The sequence below is a fragment of the Megalobrama amblycephala genome, linkage group LG15 (assembly GCF_018812025.1).
Source record: "Megalobrama amblycephala isolate DHTTF-2021 linkage group LG15, ASM1881202v1, whole genome shotgun sequence".
Lineage (NCBI taxonomy): Eukaryota > Metazoa > Chordata > Actinopteri > Cypriniformes > Xenocyprididae > Megalobrama > Megalobrama amblycephala.
In genome coordinates, this window is record NC_063058.1 from 14,847,034 (window position 1) to 14,855,724 (window position 8,691).

General features: G+C 36.7%; 1 long non-coding RNA gene across 2 annotated transcripts in view; it reads left to right on the forward strand.

Moving 5' to 3' along the window:
* Positions 1–8,691, forward strand: part of LOC125247421 — a 73,168-nt gene that overhangs the window by 63,063 nt on the left and 1,414 nt on the right. The window lies entirely within an intron of this gene.

Here is an 8,691-nt window from a genome sequence, read left to right on the forward strand (position 1 = left end):
GTTCTTTTGAACCTTTCAGTTGATTCAGTTCCCAAAACAGGTCTGAATGATTCGTCCACATCAGATTCAGTTTTTGCTTTCAATCTACCGAATAATGTCAACACTTGGCATAGAACCAGTTCAGTCCTGAACAAATCATTAAGACCAAACAGTTAAAAGGATAGTTCACCCAAAAATGAAAATTCTGTCATCATTTACTCCCCCTCAAGTTGTTCCAAACCTGTTCACATTGTTTGTAACCAAGCAGATCTTGCTCCCCATTGACTACCATAGAATTTTCCCCCCTACTATGGTAGTAAATGAAGGGCGAGATCTGCTTGGTTACAAACATTCTTCCAAATATATCCCAGCAGAACAAAGAAATTCATACAGGTTTGGAACAACTTGAGTAAATGATGACAGAATTTTTATTTTTGAATGAACTATCCCTTTAACTGGAGGAGTAGATTATCAGTGAATAATGGAATTTCTGTTCCTCTCTCAAGGGTATCTTATGGCTTCAGAAGATTGTTATTTTAGACTATTATGATACGTTTGCATTTCTTAAAAGCTTGCACTGCCATTCCTTGACACAATACTAGGCTTCTATTTTTCCACAAAATGTCTCCTCTTCTGTTCCACGGAAGAGCAAAAGTCATATGGGTTTGTAATGACATGAGGGTGAGTAAATGATGCCAGAATTGTCCTTTTCGGAAGAACTAATCCTTTAAGAGGAAGGAGGGGAAGAAAATGTAAGCGCGCAATTGAGTTGGACTATAGCCAGCGCAGCATCTCTTCTATCCAAAGTCCATCCTTCATTCTCGAGGCTCCGAGAGCCTGTAAATACTTCAGAGAGAGTAAGACACCTCATTTTTACCTGAATGAACACCTCTGCTCCAGCCAGTGCATTACACTAATTGAGTCCTGTGCTGGTGTTTGTGTGTGAGAGAGTGTGTGACCTTTTAATACAATGCCTACAGCACACTATTCCCAGCAGTTGTATCTCTCCTAGAAGGTAATGTGCCAAAGACGACGTGCCTGCGCAATGTAATAAATTACGACATATCCTGATTCGGATAATTGTTTTATGGGTAAATTTCAGCATTTACCGATATTAAGGTGTGGTCACATTTACTGTTGCTTGGTAATATTTTGTGAGTGAAATCCAGTCATTCCAATAGGAATCCGGGCGATTGGGAGATTCGCCTGAGGGTGAAAAACTTGAGAGGCAATGGGTGGAGCTAGATGTCCAGCTTGCCTTCTCTGGACGTAATGGATGGTGCTTGAAGGTCCAACCACACCCTATCCTTACCCATAATCCTATCCCTAAACATAATTAGGCTAGACTAGGGCAAGCTCCACCCATTACATCCAGAGAGGGAGAGCTCTGCCATTTGGCTATGCAGTGAGCACCACTTGAAAACCCTCCCCACACAGAATTCACTTAATTTTAATTTGGTCATGTGAATTTGCCACGCTGACCAACAGAATGCTTGCCGTTCTGGTTCTCTCAAAGGTTCTGAGTAAAATTGTTCCAGTAACATTTATAGAACGTTCATTCAGAGTTATCTGGTCTTTAATAATGTTCTCAAAATATTAGCACAGAAATTGTATTTATATTTATAGTTTATGGAAGTTTTTTTTTTTTTTTTTTTAGTTGGATGTTCATCTAACATTTTTTTCAAATGTTACTTTATCAGAATGAATTATGAATTATCAGAGAACATTCAGAAATAACGTTTCCATAAGTCAATAGGAACATTAGCAAAACATTCTTAGAACATATTTTTGTTTCAAACATCTCAATATTGGCAATGGACATACATTAGGATTTTTTTGCACTTTTAGGGGCAGGTTTACTAAACTGGGCAAATTAGAGTGAGAGCGCAATTCCAAAAAAGCACCTATGGGAGTGGAAATTTACTGACAATGCGCAAATTAAGAACACAGATGCAGTCGGATCATTTGCATAATGACCAACACAATCTACCAAGAGCAGCGCAAATTAGCATCTGGTTTAAGCCTTTTTTTTAGGCATTAAATAATGGCGCAAATACCAGTAAACTGAGTAGCACAAACCTTAGTAAATCACCTTGCGTGATTCATTTAAATACTCTCCTCCCTTAAAGGTGCCATAGAACTTTTTTTAAAAAGATGTAATATAAGTCTAAGGTGTCCCCTGAATGTGTCTGTGAAGTTTCAGCTCAAAATACCCCATAGATTTTTTTCAATTCATTTTTTTAACTGCCTATTTTGGGGCATCATTATAAATGAGCCGATTCAGGGCTACTGGCCCTTTAATTCTCGTGCTCCACGCCCACGGAGCTCGCGCTTGCCTTGAACGGTGCATAAACAAAGTTTACACAGCTAAAATAACCATCAAATGGATCTTTACAAAGTGTTCGTCATGCATGCGGCATGCATGCGTCAGATTATGTGAGTATTGTATACTGTTATATTGTTTACATTTGATTCTGAATGAATTTGAGGCTGTGCTCCATGGCTAACGGCTAATGCTACACTGTTGGAGAGATTTATAAAGAATGAAGTTGTGTTTATGAATTATACAGACTGCAAGTGTTTAATAATGAAAATAGCGACGGCTCTTGTCTCCGTGAATACAGTAAGAAACGATGGTAACTTTAACCACATTTAACAGTACATTAGCAACATGCTAACGAAACATTTAGAAAGACAATTTACAAATATCACTAAAAATATCATGATATCATAGATCATGTCAGTTATTATTGCTCCATCTGCCATTTTTCGCTATTGTTCTTGCTTGCTTGCCTAGTCTGTTGATTCACCTGTGCAGATCCAGACGTTACTGGCTGCCCTTGTCTAATGCCTTTTATAATGTTGGGAACATGGGCTGGCATATGCAAATATTGGGGCGTACACCCCGACTGTTACAGTACAGTATGTTGAGATTCGCCTGTTCTTCGGAGGTCTTTTAAAATTAGATTTATATTTGAAGGAGGAAACAATGGAGTTTGAGATTCACTGTATGTCATTTCCATGTACTGAACTCTTGTTATTTGACTATGCCAAGATAAATTCAATTTTTCATTCGAGGGCACCTTTAAATTTTGCATCTGAAAGGGAAACTCCTACAAATACATATGCAGTAAGGTTGGCTAATTCTTCTCTGCGTGTCTTTAGTAGTTTTTTAACGCCAAAAGAGGGTTTGCACTGGCACAAGCTGTTAGTAAATCTGGCCCATAGTCTGTGATCTTAGCCATCCGAATCGGAAATTTCAGTGTTTTTTTCCCCCCTCATCATTTTGGTGAAAATTCACTGCCAAATATATGCTGTTTTTTGTATCATGTGGTAAATTAATACTCATTCAAGTTGTATGCATTTACATGGAAAAAATAGTCCAAAAGTGAGACTCGTTTTAGCATGTTCTGTATGTGTCGTTGCCTATATGAATGAAAGTACATCACAAATGCATGGGTTTTATCATGGAGGAGTCCTGCAAATGTTCCTTTACAGACGTCACCCTGATAAACAATTATTATTCGAATTGGGAGTGCATTTTGCTTATATTTATTCTAAACAGTGTTTTCTTGTTGTATTTTGGTGCAAATGTTTCTCTAACAGAAACATTACAGCCCGATTCTGGCGGTTATTAGATCAGACCACATACTAACTGTCAGTGCATCTCCATTTGCTGCCATTAGTTGCAGAGGGGAATGTTTTAGCTGGGGGACGTGGCAGAGGATGTGGTATCTGTTGTGGCCTGAGATGATTCACTTCGGCTAGGTCATAAAGTCCCATAATTGCCGTGCCTTTCTGTTTTATTGCTATTCATTGCAGGGAGTACGGAGCAACTTGGAGGCCAAATGTGGGACCCTGTGAGCCCTTTAATGGACATCTTTGCCCATTTTGGTCTCCACTATGATTCGAGATAGAAAGAAATAATTGAATAAGGCTCGGATAAATGGCTTTGGTTTGGGCAACGGCAGATGCTTAATGTTCAATAGATAAGGTCAAGCAACACTGTGCCGGGATGGAGTCTCTGGTTGTCATTGGTTTATGGTTGGTGATGCTTCAGGCAAAAGGGTGGAATGCGATCTTAGAGGTCAAAAGAGCTATATGTTTCTCTGTTGGAAAAGTGCAGTTGGCTTGGTTCAACTCTGAGATTAAAAACATAATTTAAACATGGAACGCTCAAAAAAATGTTTTTCGATGTTGTACGCAAACTTGTGGAGTTAATGCAGCTTTTAAAGAGGGTGTAATGTTGCTGTTTGAGCATGAAAAAGTCAAAGTTATAAAGCACAAACTTACACTAAAGGGAGTTATTCATCAGTGTGCACTGTTTCTGAACTCACTGAAATGCCTCGATTGAAGTCTTGAGTTTTTTTCCAGGAATGTACATGCCACAGTATTCCTCATTTAAATAATTCCAGCTCAAGGCATACACAAAAAAGGGGGCGAGGCCTGGTTGAGTAGTGTGTTGAAACTCACCATTATGGTAAGGGGTGTGACTTTTCCCAAACATGCTCAAACCGGTTGACCAATCCAGTCGACCAATCAGAGCACTAGGGCTGCACAATTAATCGAAATTGCGATTAAGCCGTTTGGCTTAGTGCGATTATGAAATCGCAAAGGCTGTGTTTTTTTCATGCACAGCATGTCAGTAGTGATCAGTAGTAAATGCTGCTCCACTTGAAGCCCTGCGAGTTTGAGTCACTTATATTGTGCATTTGAAAAAGCAAAATGCTTCAATGAGAGGCATTTATGAACCTCTTGTCCAACAAAAGACATTTAATAACATGTTTTTACTTCATAATGTCAGTCGAGTGTTTGAAATAACATCCTTCTGTGAGATGATGTGGCTTCTTACACAGAATAAGGCACACAACATATTATTTCATAGTATTCTATACAGTGATAAAGGCTATGTCGATTAGTACTGCATTATAAATATACTTTATTAACACGAAAAAAGGCTTAAAGAACTCAGATAAACCATATGTTGTCGTAGTCGTGTGTTTATTAATCATGTTTAATCAATCAAAGCGTTTCAATCTTCTGTTTATTCAGCTACATTGTACGGAAGAGGATTAGGGCCAAGCAATAATAAAAAAATAAAACCATCTCGAGATTAAAGTTGTTAAATTTCGAGAAAAAACTCGTTAAATTTTGAGAAAAAAGGTCGAGATAAAATGTTGAGAATAAAGTCATTAAATTATGAGAAAAAAGTTGTTCGTTAAATTACGAATTTGTTCTCAACATTTTATCTCGACTTTTTTCTCAAAATTTAACATTTTTCTCGTAATTTAACGAGTTTATTCTCAACATTTTATCTCGACTTTTTTCTCGAAATTTAACAAGTTTATTCTCAACATTTTATCTCGACTTTTTTCTCGAAATTTAACGACATTTTTCTCATAATTTAATGAATTTGTTCTCGTAATTTAACAAGTTTTTTCTTGTAATTTAACGAGTTTATTCTCAACATTTTATCTCGACTTTTTTCTCGAAATTTAACGAGTTTTTTCTCTTAATTTAACGAGTTTATTCTCAACATTTTATCTTGACTTTTTTCTCGAAATTTAACAAGTTTTTTCTCGTAATTTAACAAGTTTATTCTCAACATTTTATCTCGACTTTTTTCTTGTAATTTAACGAGTTTTTTCTTGTAATTTAATGAGTTTATTCTCAATATTTTATCTCGACTTATTTCTCGAAATTTAACAATTTTTTTCTCGTAATTTAGCGAGTTTATTCTCAACATTTTATCTCGAGTTTTTTCTCGAAATGTAACAACTTTAATCTCGAGATGGTTTTATTTTTTTATTATTGCTTGGCCCTAATCCTCTTGTGTAATATTGATAGTATGATGCCCATGTTAATTTCCTGGAACGATGTGTCTTATTTTCCTTCTGCGGGGCTTATTTGAAGTTTCTGTGCAAGAGCGCCCTCTGGCTTTCAGAAGGAGCAGCATTTACTACTGATCACAGACCCGTGCTTCACTGACAAGCTGCGCATAAAAAATTGCAGTCTTTGCCAAATCGCGATTTTCATTGCACTTTTCCGAAGGAGGAGCTTCATAGAGACCGGAACAGAGCGTTATGTACAGATTAGGAAGTGAGATGCTGCAATAATGTAAATTTTGTGAAAATGTGTGTTTTATGTGTTTTTTGGATATTCAAGCATGAACATCTAGTGGACCTCAAAAACAAAATCAAGGACATAATAGGTCCTCTTTAAAACAAAAGGGGGAACAAATACACTTTTTGGACCACATTGAAGGTCTAATGTTTTCTTTATCATTTTTTAATGCTTCAGCATGGTTTAGGTTTGTCACAGTCCAGTGAGCATGGGCCCCACTTGCTGCTTTTTAATGTTTTTGTGGCTTAAATAGGATTATATGTTACACTTTAAATTAATCGTATTTTAAGCTTCCCTTAAGACAATCCCCAGCATGCAATTACCAGAAGTTGTCTTTAGGATTTATAATTTAATTATTTATTTTATAATGATAAACCCCATTTCTGTCATTAAATTAAAAAGTAAATTATTTTTAACTCTTTCCTTCCTTCTGCATATGAAAGCTTGTTATGTATTTATTATTTGGGCAAAATAAAAATAGATACATTATGTTTGGAGACAGTAATTGAAATATAGAATGCTGGCTATATTTATGATTTCAATTTTCTCAGATGATCTCCCCCTATTTTCATATTTGATTCAGTAACTGCCACAGTATCAAGGCACTTCAATAACCCATGTTTAAATTACCTTTTACATTACTATAACTATAACATCAGGTTGGCTTATTTTGATTCATGTAATTCCCTGAACTAGAACCTTTTATTTAATGAACAAAAGAACACACACATTAATAATAATGCTAAATAATGATGTACATGTATTCATAATCTGCAAAGTTTTTAAACACTGGCAGCATTTTAGAGGTTTTTTTTCTTAAAATAGGTTCGAAAGAAGGCCGTTTTGTGCTGTGCTTAATGAAAATATTGTCCTTCCACTCACACACATAGTAGATCTAAAGGCAAGCTTACTTCAAAGTGCTAGGCATGCAAAAGAAGGCAAATCTATAAAAAAAAAAAGTGTGAGTGTTACTGTATGTGAATAGACAAAGGGAAAAAAAGTGATAAAAAGGGGCCTATAATGTTTGGAGGGTGTTTTTCAGTAGGAGGTGATTATTGTTTCTTATCAAAATCAAAGAAGTGGAAAGCACCTGTGATTAAATTGAAATGGCTTTAACTTTATTTCATCATTTGTTTTAGTCATATTTTTCATATAAAACCATGAAAACATAGAATCTCATTCTTCGTTGTGTTTTAAGATCAATTTTGCTCTTATGGTCTTCTGGAGAGAATAAAATCAGCATGGGACTGCCATTGGGAATTATCTATGCTGTTTCGATAAAAAAGTATGCAATAAAAACAAATATTAAATATAGCTGCAAGCAGCAATTACGGGGCCAAGCACAAAAACGGCACAAGAAGCCAGCCAACACAGCTGGGAGCATCAGACCAACTGCAACAGTGAGCAATTAAAGACCTATTGAGATCATTCTAGACAAACGAGCTGAAAAATGATAAAAAATGAGGATTTACTGGTTTATTACTTTCGACCAATAGGTGGCGCTGTGTCCAAATTGTTGCGGTATGTTCAGAGTGAGGTGACAATGACACTTGCAAAGTTTGGTGTCAATATGTCAAAGCATTGCAGAGATACAGCGTCAAGAGTCGTTTTTGCATCATGCCTCAAATTCTTTGCTCCGCTATACGAAAACGGTTTGACTTATCGACTTGAAATCCATAACTTATTGTCAGCATCGTCTGAAGATGGTCTGATTCAATTTTGGTGAAAATCGGAGCAACGGTCTAGGAGGAGTTCGAAAAAGTAGGTTTTTAAAGAAAAACAATATGGCGGACAGGAAGTTCAGCTGACTATGGCAAATTTGATATCTATGTTCTCAGCATGACCCAAGGAATCTACTCTGACCAGTTCCATTACAATCGGTCAATATAGTCAAAAGTTATTAGCATTTTTGTAAATTTTGTTATAACTTTTGACCACAAGGTGGCGCAGTGCTGAAACTTCTCAGGCTCCTTCAGGGTATTGTGCTGGGGACCCATACCGAGTTTCGTAACGATACACTAATGCGTTCGTAAAATACAGCATTTTAGCACGAAATTCAAAATAGCCGACGGCCAAAATGTCCGATATGGGAAAATTGGATATCATTTGACTCGGCATGATACCCCGAATCCAACAAGACCAAATTTATGATTTTTGGACAAACCCATCAGAAGTTATAAGCAAAAATATCCATTTTTAATATCTCCGCACCAGTAGGTGGCGCTGAGCCGAAACACTGCATGGTGCCTCAGGTCATGCTTGTGAAGACATGTACCAAGTTTGGTCTGAATATGATAAAGTGTTGCAGAGATACAGCCTTACTTCTATTTTCGCAAGCGCTACGTACAATTCGTTCGTGTGTTTTCGAAAACGGTTTGAGCAATCGACTTGAATTCCATAACTTTTTGTCACCATGGTCTGAAGATGATCTGGTTCAATTTTCATGAAAATCAGACTAACGGCCTAGGAGGAGTTCGAAAAAGTAGGTTTTTCAGAAAATTCAAAATGGCGGAAAAATTTTCATGACGGAAAAATCGATTCGTCTTGACCCAAGGAATCATAGGAAAAAAGAATTTTGTTTCTAGCCCT